The 13,379-nt window shown below is 45.7% G+C and overlaps 1 long non-coding RNA gene across 1 annotated transcript; it reads right to left on the bottom strand.

The window, feature by feature from the left end:
- Positions 1 to 3,328: 3,328 nt before the first annotated feature.
- LOC140735170 (uncharacterized) lies at positions 3,329 to 13,317 on the bottom strand. The gene is made up of 3 exons (XR_012100706.1): positions 13,013 to 13,317; positions 5,377 to 5,500; positions 3,329 to 3,508 (listed from the first exon to the last, which is right to left on the bottom strand). It is a non-coding gene; the product is annotated as an uncharacterized lncRNA (long non-coding RNA).
- Positions 13,318 to 13,379: the final 62 nt, after the last annotated feature.

Raw genomic sequence — 13,379 nt, 5'->3', positions numbered from 1 at the left:
TTCATTGCGTTATACAACAGGCTTCCCAACAATTGATGGAATTGGTTTATTATTGCTACATGTAACAAGGTACAGCGAAAAGCTTGGCTTCTGTGTGTGTGTATATATATATAATGGTTAAGTTAAATAAGTAGTGCAAAAATAAAATAAATAAGTAGCGACGTAGTGTTCGTGGGTTCAATGGCCATTCAGATATCCGATGGCAGACGGGAAGCAGCTGTTCCTGAATCGTTGAGTGTATGTGTTGAGGCTTCTGTACCTCCTTCCTGATAGTAGCAATGAGAACTAAGGGCATGACATTAGTGATGGGGGTCCTTGATGATGGATGCCACCTTTTTGAGGAATTGCTTATTGAAGATGTCCAGGGTACTACGGAGGCTGGTGCCCATGATGGAGCTGACTAAGTTTACAACTCTCTGCAAATTATATTGATCCTGTGCAGTAGCCCCCCCTACCCCCATACCAGACTGAAATGCACTCAGTGACATAGCTCTCCAGAGTACATCTGTAAAAATTTGCAAGTGTCTTTGGTGATATACCAAATCTCAAACTCCTAATGAAACACAGCTGCTGTCTTGCCTTTTTGTAGCTGCATTGATAGGTTGGGTCCAGGATAGATCCTCAGTTATTGACACCCAGGAAGTTTGAATTGCTCACTCTTTCCACTTCTGATTCCTCTATGAGAAATTTTGTGTGTGTGTGTATATTCCCTTGTCTTACCCTTTCTGAAGTCCACAATCTGTTCTTTGGTCTTACTAACGTTGTGTGCAAAGTTGTTGCTGTGACACCAGTCAACAAGCTGATAATCTTGCTGCTGTATGCCCCTCACCACTATCTGAAATTCTGCCAATAGTTGTATCGTTAGCGAATATATAGATGGCATTTGAGCTGTGTAGCCACACAGTCATGGATGTAGAGAGGGTAGAGCACCGGGCCAAGGACACATCTCTGAGGTGTGCCAGTCTTGATTGTCAGCGAGCTGGAGATCCATACAAATTGTGATCTTCCAGATGGGAGGTTGCATTTATTCAGCTGTAGTCAGTAAACTATATCCTGACATAGGTATTTGTATCGTCCAGGTGATTCAAGGCTGCATGATGAGCCAATGAGATCGCATCCGCTGTGGACCTCTTGTGGTGATAGGCAAATTGCGGTGGATCCAGGTCCTTGCCGAGACAGGAGTTAATTCTAGCTATAGCCAACCTCTCAAAGCACTTCATCGCCGCAGATGTGAGTGCCATTGAGTGATAGTCATTAAGGCAGCTAATCGTGCTCTTCTTGGGCACAGGTATAATTGTTGCCTTTTTGAAGCAGGTGGGAACTTCCGACTATAGCAATGAGAGATTGAAAATGTCTTTGAACACCTTCGCCAGTTGGTCGGATTGTTAGGCAAGAAGCTGTTACTGCAAGTGAAGCCAAGCATTAGTGCTGGAGGAGCTTCAGGCCTTAAGATTGCGCAACAGGTCTGAGATAGTTGTTCCTTGTGAGGATGAGAGATGGGGCTGTAGCAACCAAACAATGGTACTGTGTTTCAGGGAGATGGGGAGAGAAAAGAAATGTAATTATAATTGAATTGAATTGACCTCATTTCTTACATCCTTCACATACGTGAGGAATAAAAATCTTCACGTTATGTCTCCATCTAAATGTGCAATGTGCAATCATAGTAATTTATTATAATTTACTAATAAATAGAACAGTCAATGTTCATCAGTCTGATGGCCTGGTGGAAGAAGCTGTCCTGGAGCCTGTTGGTCCTGGCTTTTATGCTGTGGTACTGCTTCCCGGATGGTAGCAGCTGGAATAGAGTGTGGTTGGGATGGCTTGGGTCCCCAATGATCCTATGGGCCTTTTTTACACACCTATCTATGTAAATGTCCTGAATCATGAGAAGTTCACAACTACAGATGCACTGGGCTGTCCACACCACTCTCTGCAGAATCCTGTGATTAAGGGAGGTACAGTTCCCATATCAGGCAGTGATTCAGCCAGTCAGGATGTTCCCAATTGTGCCCCCCATAGAAAGTTCTTAGGATTTGGGGCCCATACCAAACTTCTTCAACCATCTGAGGTGAAAGAGGCACTGCTGTGCCTTTTTCACCACATAACTGGTGTGCAGATCATGTGAGGTCCTCAGTGACGTGGATGCCGAGGAGCTTGAAGCTACTTAACCCCAGATCCATTGATGTCAATAGGGGCTAGCCTATCTCCAATCCTCCTATAAACCACAACCAGCCCCTTTGTTTTTGTGACATTGAGGGAGAGGTTGTTTTTTTGACACCACTGTGTCAGAGAGATGACTTCTTCCCTGTAGGCCACCTCGTTACTGTTGGAGATAAGGCTAATCAATGTAATGTCATCAGCAAATTTAATTAGCAGATTGGAGCTGTGGGTGGTGATACAGTCATGGCTATACAGAGAGTAAAGGAGGGGACTTGGTATGCAGCCCTGAGGGGCTCCTGTATTGATACTCAGAGGATTGGAGGTGAGGGAGCCCACTTTTACAACCTCTGGCGATCTGACAGGAAGTCCAGGATCCAGCTGCAAAAGGCAGGGTCAAGACCGAAGTCTCTGAGCTTTTAGCAGAGCCTGTATGGAACAATGGTGTTGAATGCTGAACTGTAGTCCAAGAACAGCATTCTCACATACGTATAGTCAGAGGAAATAGACAAACTTCTCCGTTGCAATGATCAAGAGTCCTGAAGGATGTTTTGCCTGCCTGGTGCCTGGGTTCAGGATACCTAATCTGACTTGCAAAGGAATTTGGATTGGGAGATGAAAGTTTTAAAAATTTTTTTTATTCATTGAGATACAGCACAGAGTAAGTCCTTCGAGCTATGCCACCTGACAACCCCCAATTTAACTTTAAACTAATCATGCGACAAGTTATAATGGCCAATTAACCTACTAAACGGTATATTTTTGGACTGTGGGAGGAAACCAGGGCATCTTTAAGGAAATACACGTGGTCTCGGCGAGAATGTACAGACTCCTTACATGCAGTGGTGGGAATCCAGTTGCCTTGGCTTTACCACCAATACAGGTAAAAGCAAGGAAAGAGGTTCTGCTGAGGGAATTTGAGCAGCCAAGGACTAAATTAAAAAGCAGAACAAAAATAAAGGTAATAATCCCTAGCATGTTACCTGAGCCACATGCAAAGTGGTCAATGAGAAAAAGTTAAATGATTGGTATGGGAGAAGTAGATTTGAATGTGTTGGTATTGTAACAAAGTTGTTTTAAACTTCATTCCTTGTTTTCTGATTCAGAAGCAAGGTGTCTGCAAACAAAGGAAACATTCTACACTTGTTCAAGGTTATAAGACGTCACTTTATTAGACGAAATGGTTTATGAAGTAGAAAAGTAGGCAGAATAATACTTACCAGCCAATTACTAAGCCATGCTATACGATATACTGCCGGAGGGAACTGCAGATACCCAAAAGCTTTTCCAGACTCTCTCTCAATCGATGTCCTTGTCTCTACCTCCAGCTCTTGGCACAAGTCGTATTCTAGCCGAAGAAAAGATTAGTCCAAGTAAAGATAGGCACAAAGAAATTTCCCCTTTTTACAGTATACCCTTCAAATATCTAGCATAACATTTACCCCAGAACTTTTCCATCTCCTAGTGGCACAAGCTTGTCATTTCTTATCTCTCATGACCTTTGGTCTAGGCCATAACTTAGAAAGAAAGACAGCAGGTCTATAAGGAGGAATACATTTTTCACTGGTATTCGACCACATTCCAAGCTGACACCATTTTGTCTTACAAATGTTCATTTTGTTTTATACATTTTAGTATATACTAAAGATAAATCAAATTTAGCTCTTTTCTTATAGATATCAGCACCAGTTCTAGAAGGAGGGATCTGTTCAGATGGGATGGATTCCACCAGAACAGTACTGGGACCAGGGTCCTGGCAAATCACATACAGTAATTCAGAGCTGTGAATTGGAACTTAATCTAATTAGTAGGGGGTGGGTTCAACAGACAGGAGAGCTATGGATAAAGCAAAAGGGAAGGAGAGTGCAGGAAAGGTTACTTTAGTTTCCAGAATTTAAAAAATGACAGTAAATTTAAAAAGGGATTAGAATTTAACTTCAGGCAATATTGGGATAAATTTGAGAAGAGGGGTTGTGAATACAGGTGTTATATTTGAATGAACACAGTATACAACACAAGATACACTTAGAAATTCACACAAAATGCTGGTGGAACGCAGCAGATCAGGCAGCATCTATAGGAAGAAGTACAGTCAACGTTTCGGGCTGAGACCCTTCATCAAGACTGAAATGTTGACTATACTTCTTCCTATAGATGCTGCCTGGACTGCTGCATTCCACCAGCATTTTGAGTGTGTTGCTTGAATTTCCAGCATCTGGAGAGTTCCTCGTGTTTACACTTAGAAACTGGCAGGTTTGATGCTGTGGGCATCATAGAGCCGTGATTGAAAAAAGATCATAGTTCCCAACTTAACATCCATGGATACACTGGATAGGCAAATAGGCAGAGGATGTGGGGTGGCTTTTTGGTAAAAATTAAAGTCCAGTCGTTAGCAAGATGTGACATAGAATCATAAAACACAGAATTCTTGTGGGTAGGGTTCAGAATCAAGTTTAATATCAACGGCATATGTTGCGAGGTTAAGGAACTGAAAGGGTAAAAATACCTTGATAGGAGTAATAAACAGACTTCTAAATTGTAAGCAGGATGTGGGGTACAAATTAAAACAGGAGATAGAAAAGACATCTTAAAAGGACAATGCTATGATAGTTATAGGGCTTGGGGAGATCAGGTTGGTGCTGGATCCCAAGAAAGGTATTTGTAGAATGCCTACAAGATGGAGTTCTTGTAGGCATTCTACAAATTCTTCCTCTCAGAGCAGCTTGTGATTGTGCCCACTGGGAAAAGACAGTCAAACTTTGCCACAGTAGATGAAAAATTAGTAGTTTGAGGCCGAGAGTGAGGAAAATGAGAATGGAAAGCTGAAGGATTGGGATGATTACAAGCAGCCATGAGAGTATCAGGCTGGTGAAGTCTAGAACATGGTGGGGGTGATGAGCAGAAGGAAAAACATCAAGGAGCATGGGTGAGAAGAGGGGAGGCCACAATCACATGTTGCATAAAGGGAGCTGGTGGCCTACTTGTGTGAGTTGATAGAAATGTCTGGAGAATAAAGTTGGATCAGTGCTTGTTGGTCTGTGCGGAATTGGTGCATTCATAATGTAAGTCTCTGACAACAGCTATTGTAAGTGGGGACATTTTAAGTCTGTTGTTTGAAATATAATTGGGTGAAAGGCTGGCTTCTTATCATCAAGGCTCTTATGAAATTGCTCTGCCCACATTTAGCATGTCAAATCCATTTCCCGTGCTGCCTACCCTGCAGCATTTCCTGCTGTTTCTGTATGTGAGCCCAGGGCTGCATTTGGCAGAATTCAGAATAGACTTTTTTTGTCGTTAAAAAGTATAAAGTGGTTGAACAGCTCCTCCGGTCAGGCTGGCTCTGTGGAGAGAGAAGAAAACAGTTAACATTTAAGAACAATGAGTGCAGAATGCTGAGAGCATCTAAGGCCATTGGCCCATAAATTAATTTCTAGCTGGTCCCAGTCTCTGCTCTCTTCCATATCCAGATCCCCTTTGAAGGTGACAATCCATTCCTATCCTGGCAGAGCATTCCAGAACCTTGTCAGTCTCTCCTTTTCACACCCCAACAGTACTTGTTTCCATTGAACCCACAGGGAACTCAACAGTTCCAACACTGACCCCACAGGGAACTCAGTGGTTCCAACACTGACCCCACAAGGAAAGAGTGGTTCCAACACTGACCCCACAGGGAAAGAGTGGTTCCAACACTGACCCCACAGGGAACTCAGTGGTTCCAACACTGACCCCACAGGGAAAGAGTGGTTCCAACACTGACCCCTCAGGGAAAGCAATGGTTCCAACACTGACCCCACAGAGAAAGCAATGATTCCAACACTGACCACACTGGGGAATCAGTGGTTCCAACACTGACCCCACAGGGAAAGAGTGGTTCCAACACTGACCCCACAAGGAAAGAGTGGTTCCAACACTGACCCCACAGGGAAAGAGTGGTTCCAACACTGACCCCACAGGGAAAGCAATGGTTCCAACACTGACCCCACAGGGAAAGAGTGGTTCCAACACTGACCCCACAGGGAACTCAGTGGTTCCAACACTGACCCCACAGGGTAAGAGTGGTTCCAACACTGACCCCTCAGGGAAAGCAATGGTTCCAACACTGACCCCACAGAGAAAGCAATGATTCCAACACTGACCACACTGGGGAATCAGTGGTTCCAACACTGACCCCACAGAGAAAGCAGTGGTTCCAACACTGACCCCACAGGGAAAGCAATGGTTCCAACACTGACCCCACAGGGAAAGAGTGGTTCCAACACTGACCCCACAGGGAACTCAGTGGTTCCAACACTGACCCCACAGGGAAAGCAATGGTTCCAACACTGACCCCACAGGGAAAGAGTGGTTCCAACACTGACCCCACAGGGAACTCAGTGGTTCCAACACTGACCCCACAGGGAAAGCAATGGTTCCAACACTGACCCCACAGGGAAAGAGTGGTTCCAACACTGATCCCACAGGGAAAGCAATGGTTCCAACACTGACCCCACAGGGAAAGAGTGGTTCCAACACTGATCCCACAGAGAAAGAGTGGTTCCAACACTGATCCTACAGGGAAAGAGTGGTTCCAACACTGACCCCACAGGAAAAGCAATGGTTCCAACACTGATCCCACAAGGAAAGAGTGGTTCCAACACTGATCCCACAGGGAAAGAGTGGTTCCAACACTGATCCCACAGGGAAAGAGTGGTTCCAACACTGACCCCACAGGGAAAGCAATGGTTCCAACACTGATCCCACAAGGAAAGAGTGGTTCCAACACTGATCCCACAGGGAAAGAGTGGTTCCAACACTGATCCCACAAGGAAAGAGTGGTTCCAACACTGACCCCACAGGGAAAGAGTGGTTCCAACACTGACCCCACAGGGAACTCAGTGGTTCCAACACTGACCCCACAAGGAAAGAGTGGTTCCAACACTGACCCCACAGGGAAAGAGTGGTTCCAACACTGATCCCACAGGGAAAGAGTGGTTCCAACACTGATCCCACAGGGAAAGCAATGGTTCCAACACTGATCCCACAGGGAAAGAGTGGTTCCAACACTGACCCCACAGGGAACTCAGTGGTTCCAACACTGACCCCACAGGGAAAGCAATGGTTCCAACACTGACCCCACAGGGAAAGCAATGGTTCCAACACTGATCCCACAAGGAAAGAGTGGTTCCAACACTGATCCCACAGGGAAAGCAATGGTTCCAACACTGATCCCACAAGGAAAGAGTGGTTCCAACACTGACCCCACAGGGAAAGCAGTGGTTCCAACACTGACCCCACAGGGAAAGAGTGGTTCCAACACTGATCCCACAAGGAAAGAGTGGTTCCAACACTGATCCCACAGGGAAAGCAATGGTTCCAACACTGATCCCACAAGGAAAGAGTGGTTCCAACACTGACCCCACAGGGAAAGCAGTGGTTCCAACACTGACCCCACAGGGAAAGAGTGGTTCCAACACTGACCCCACAGGGAAAGCAGTGGTTCTAACATTGAGCCCACAGGGAAAGCAGTGGTTCTAACATTGAGCCCACAAGTAATGCCATCACACACTGAAGAAAGTCTGTCCGTTTACTATGCTGCTGCTATTTCACTACTGCTGCCTGGCCATGGCCTTCAGGAAAGGGAAGGAGACACACATTCGGAGTGGGATACAGAATTAATGTGACAAGTTTGTACATAGTTTGCTTGATGTAGTGAGGCCACAGATTGTACAACAAATACATCAGGAGTAGCACAAGCATCACTTCTTCACCTGGAACGGTGCCTCTAAGGCAGAGAGAGAGATACTACAACTGAACACTTCCACAGTGAGATGTCTCAAAGTTAAGTTTGTTGTTGGTGGAAATGGAAAATTGGACCAGGGTGTTGCTGGGGTCTGGTGTCAAATACCAAAACATGATGTCAAGTGGAATGGCTATCTTACACTGTCAAATGTGAGGGCACAGCAAAGCAGCTACCTTACACTGTCAGAGACCCCAGTTCAATTCCTACCACCAGTACTGCCTGTGTGGAGTTTGCACGTTCTTCCTGTTATTATGTGGGCTTCGCTGTACAGCTCCAGCAAGTTGCTGTGTCATTTGGTCACTGAACAAGTAAGGGGCAGAATCTATGGGAAACATTGTGGCCAGAATAATAAACTGGTATTAATGTAGAATTGGTGCATCTGATCTAAGTGGGCTGGATGGTCTGTCTGTGTGTTGTATCTGGTTTAAGTGGTCTGTTCCATCTGGTCTAAGTGTGCTGAACAGTCTGTTTGTGTGTTGCATCTGGTCTAGGTGGGCTGAACGGTTTGTCTGTGCTGAAAATGAATAGAATTTGATATGTTGGAAGTGGGGGCTGGTGGCTGTGTCTGAAGAACAGTGAAGGATATCAACTGCGAGACTGCAGATGTAGTAAACCTGTAGGTGCAGAAGGTGGTAGCATCAAAGCAGATGTACTGCTGAACCTACCTCACTGAAGCTGCTGAATGTTTCCTGGCTTTCTACGTCACTGTCTGGTACAGCAGTTCAAGTGTGCAGGAGCACATTAAGATGCAACAAGTAGTGGACTCAGCTCAAAACATCAAAGGCACATCCCTCGCCACCATTGGTATTATCTACAGGAGGCACTGCCTCAAGAGTGCAACATCCATCTTGTGTGCAGCTACCGTCGAGCAGGAGGTACATAGGCCTGAAGCCTCACATCACCAGGTTCAGCCAACAGCTATTCAGTTCATGAATCAACCCTAATCACTTCCTCAGTAGATCAACACTGTGACCATTTTGCACTAAAGTGGAAGTTTTTTTTTGTTCTAATTGTTGTTTCTTGTGAAAATTGTGTCTCTTGATTTTGCTTGTGAACGTTGTTTACTAATGCTGTTGGAACTAAGGTTTTCATTGCACCTGTGCATTCATGTGGCAATAAACTTGGTTGACTTTGGAGAAAGGAAGCCGATCCATTTAGGATGGAGTGACTATTTAGGACTACCTTCCCTTGGGAAGTCAGCCAACGTAACCAAGGACCCCTCAAACCTACCTAGTCATTCTCTCTTCTCCCACTTCCATTTGAGAACACATACCACCAGACAGCCTCTGACCTGCTGTTATCAGTCCCTTGAATAGAGCTCTTTTAAAATAAAGTTAAACTCTATCCCCAATCTACCTCATTGTGACATTATAATTTATGCATACACTATCTGATGCAATGTGGCTATGATGTTGTTGCAAATACATTTTTCATTGTTTCCATGCCTAAACATTACTGGTATTATAGTATAACTTATATCTTTGAGATGGCACTACTGAAGGCGAGCAACAGTTCAAAAGGCAAGAAATTTGACTAAGACATTATTAATAATACCTTATTGAAGTAAATTGTGGTAAACTATCACCACAAAGGATGAAACGGTGAGGGTAGGCAAAGCTGATTTCAGGGATGAGCCATGCTGGTTTGTTACAAAGTTGAAGTGTAACCCGCTTGGGATGGGGTTGTAGATGGAAATGAAGTTGGAGTGATCGAGTCAGAGAGGAGTTGAAGCGGAGGAGTTTCGATGCCCGTCCACTTAACCCAGAGGTGAGGTTGGATCGTTATAACCACCAAGCCAATTTGGAGAGGTCAAGAACAGCTTAGGGCTGGGTGGTGAAGTTTAGGTCCACAGCAAATATCTGTAGCAGGGCCTGGGTCCTAATGCAAGGCATTACCTGGTGTTTGGTCAATTTAAAGAGCAGCCCAGGTAGATTGGAAAGGCAGGATGTTGGGACCCGAGGCGAAGTTTGGGCTGATTTTGCTCACTTTCCTGCTCTCCTGGCAGTGTGTGATGCTCACCTGCTTCAAGTAGGCTTCAAATGTACCAGTGCCCAAGAAGAGCATGGTAACCTGTCTAAATAACTATTGCCCAGTGGCACTTACATCCACAGTGCTGAAGTGTTTTGAGGGGCTGGTGCTGAAGCATATCAGCTGTCTGGGTGGCGACTTGGATCCACTCCAATTTTCCAACCAAAGTAACAGTCTACAGCAGATGCTATCTCGCTGGCTCTTCACACAATCTTGGAACATCTACACAACAAGAATGTTCTTCATCCATTACAGCTCAGCATTTAACACCATCATCCCCTCAAAACTAAGGAGTAAACTCCAAGACTTAGGCCTCAACATCTCTTAGTGCAATTGGATCCTGGAATTCTTCACTTGGAGACCCCAGTCAGTTCGGATCGGAACAAACGTCTCCTCCACAATCTCCATCAGCGCAAGAGCACCGTGCGGATTTGTACTTAGTCCTCTGCTCTATTTGCTTTACACCTCTGACTATGTGGCTAAGTACAACTCCGACACCATGTACAAGTTTGCTGATGACATCACTGTTGTGAGCTGAATCAGAGGTGGTGATGAATCAGCATACAGGAGGGGGATTGAAAAGTTGGCTGAGTGGTGTAATAACAAGAAGCTTTCACTCAATGTCAATAAGACCAAGAAACTGATTGTTGACTTTGCTCGCTCGCTTTGGGTTACATCTGGAAATTCCAGTTGATGGACAATTTCCCTCCACACCACTCTGACATATTGGGAAATCATGTACTTGGCAGGTTATAGCACTGGTTTGCCTTTGCCTACTGCTGGGGGAGTTTAAAGAGATCACCACCTCTTGTGGTGGGTGACCAGGACGTCTAAGTGCCTTGTCGTGCTCTTAACGCTCCACAATGCCTGCTGGCCTGCCTTCTTGACCATTGGACCATTAATCGGTCTCCTCCGCTCCATATGCCAGGGCCAGACTTCACACACTGGGACAGGCAAATCCCCTACCTCACCAATGGTCGAAGACCCGTCAGCTGCCCTCACCTGGTTTGGCCTGTCTGCCAAGATGGTTCAGTGGGGTGTGCTAAAGCTACTCGGAGCCACAGGTGAGAGCTGAGCACCAGGTGGGGACCAAAGGTGGATGAGCTGCCCTGAAAAAGGGCACGACAGGCCCCCCCACCAGAGGTGCTACCCCCCCCCCCCCCCCCAGACATCCCATTGTAGACTTCAGGGGAGGGAGAATCAGAGGTGGATAGGGTCAGTAACTTTAAATTCCTGGTTGTTACTTTCTCCAAAGACTTGTCCTGGACCCATCATATAAATATAATTGTGAAGAAAGCACCTCTACCTCCTCAGAAGTCTGCAGGAATTTGGCATGCCGTCAGAAACCTTGGCAAACTTCTATAGATTTGCGGTGGAAAGTGTGCTGATTGGCTGCATTATGGCCTGGTATGGGAACACCAGTGCCTTTGAGTGGAAAATCCTACAAAAGATAGTGGATTCAGCCCAATACATGAAGGGTAAAACCCTCCCAACTGTGAAACGTTGTCATTGGAAAGCAGCATCCATTATCATAGACCCTTATCATCAGTCCATGCTCTTTTCTCACTGCTGCCAAGTACTCCCACTACCAGGTTCAAGAACAGTTACTACCCTCAACCATCAGGCTCTTGAACAATAGGGGATAACCACACTCATTTAAGGACTCTTTTGTCTTATTTCATGCTCATTGTTTATTGTTATTTATTGATATCTGCATTTAGTTACTGTTCTATAGATTGGCTAAGTATGCCTGCAGAAGAATCACAGGATTGCATGTGGTACATGTATGTACTTTGATAATAAATTTTACTTTGAACTTTGTACACTCCGCCCTCCGTATTGCTAAGGTCCCGACACTGCTCTGGCTGCAGTACTGCATGTCTGTGAGCTTTGTGGCGATTTGCCCCATTAATATGATGAACTGAGACTGAGGCTTTGGTCCAGCTCCGGTCTGCTCCAGGCTCCGTGGACTCAATTTGGTTTGGAATGCTGTTGCTTGCTTTTATTGTTTGTATGGTTTGTGTCTTGAATTTCTTTGTGCATTGGGTATTGGTCTTTCTTTTTTGAATTGAGTTCTTTCAGGTTTCTAGCTTTATGGCTGCCTATAAGCAGACAAATCTCAAGATTGTATAATTTATACATACTTTGAATCATGGGAGGCTATTTCTCAGCAGAACTCAGGCCCCAAGGACTGAGTTCGAACTGTCACTTTCTTGATGTTCAGAGGATGTTTTTGAAATTCCAAGACATGTGATTATCAGTGTGGTCTGTAGTTTACATCATTCTCCTTCAGTTTTTCTGCGTATCTCAGAGTTGTATTCTGCGTATGTACTTCAATAAAATGAACCTTTGAATTTCTTCATTGCCTCTGCATACATATACTTGCGCATGACAATAAATGTGACTTGACAAATTTCTATATAAATTATATTGTTGATTTATGTTTTTGTGTACCTGATACCAGGTGCCTGTGACGTTTCTGTGACCTTGTGATCGTGACAATAAACTTGACTTTATATACCCAACATTTGCAGTCTGTTGTCCCCACCATATTGCTTGATCCTCACGACCTCGCTGAGCCTTTGAACGGCGGCTAAAACAAAAAGCTTTAGGTTACACCTGGTTACAGGCGGGCAGCACCGTCTCCCCTCGGCAGTACCACCATCTCTTCGGCGGGGGAGGGTGGTTGGTAACCAGTCGGGTCGCGGTACCTCCTCCAACAGTGACAGTTAGGAGTGGGGGTTGGAAAGAAATGTTTGGGAAGGTCGTTGTCCGCCCGCTGAGGAAGACGGCATCCCCGCGCCTATCAGCCGCTCTCCTGAGTCGGTGGCACAGCCATCTCCCGGCCCTGCCGCGCATGCGCGCCGGCCCTAGCCGCCCGGCTGACACCAAATGGCGGCGACCAGAGTCAGCAAGCACCGTGACTACAGCAGTTACCATCCCACAGATAGCGAGACTTAACCAAACAAAACAAGTACACATATTATTAACTACTGTCGCGAGAAAGCAAAGCAAACTCCAACCGAAGGACGATTAGAGCTTTACCTAAAGCGGCAAGCAGAGCGCGGCTATTGGCCCTCGCCGTGACGTCACTGCTGCCCGCCCTCACGACGTTTGCTTAGCGCGCGAACTGCAGTCCGTTGCCCGCTCGCTCCGGGGGGGGGGAGGAAATTACTACGCACGCGTGCTGGCCACCGCAAAGGGGACTGCGCAGGCGCACCATCTAACGGTCTTCTCACTCCCCTTCTCCCAACGAATGCTTCTGTATGCGTGAGGCGAACATAATCCACCCGGCCACATTCTCGTTTTTTTTCCCCCCCTCCAAGTCATCTCCTTGTTCCTATTAATAATTAGACGGAGTTTCCCATCGAGTGCACAGAAGACAGAGGATCTGCATCGTTGCGTGCGCGTC

Source organism: Hemitrygon akajei, chromosome 11 (assembly GCF_048418815.1).
Source record: "Hemitrygon akajei chromosome 11, sHemAka1.3, whole genome shotgun sequence".
In the NCBI taxonomy this organism is placed as follows: Eukaryota; Metazoa; Chordata; class Chondrichthyes; order Myliobatiformes; family Dasyatidae; genus Hemitrygon; species Hemitrygon akajei.
The sequence above is the reverse complement of the archived record's forward strand: the minus strand, read 5'-3'. Positions and strand labels throughout refer to the sequence as shown.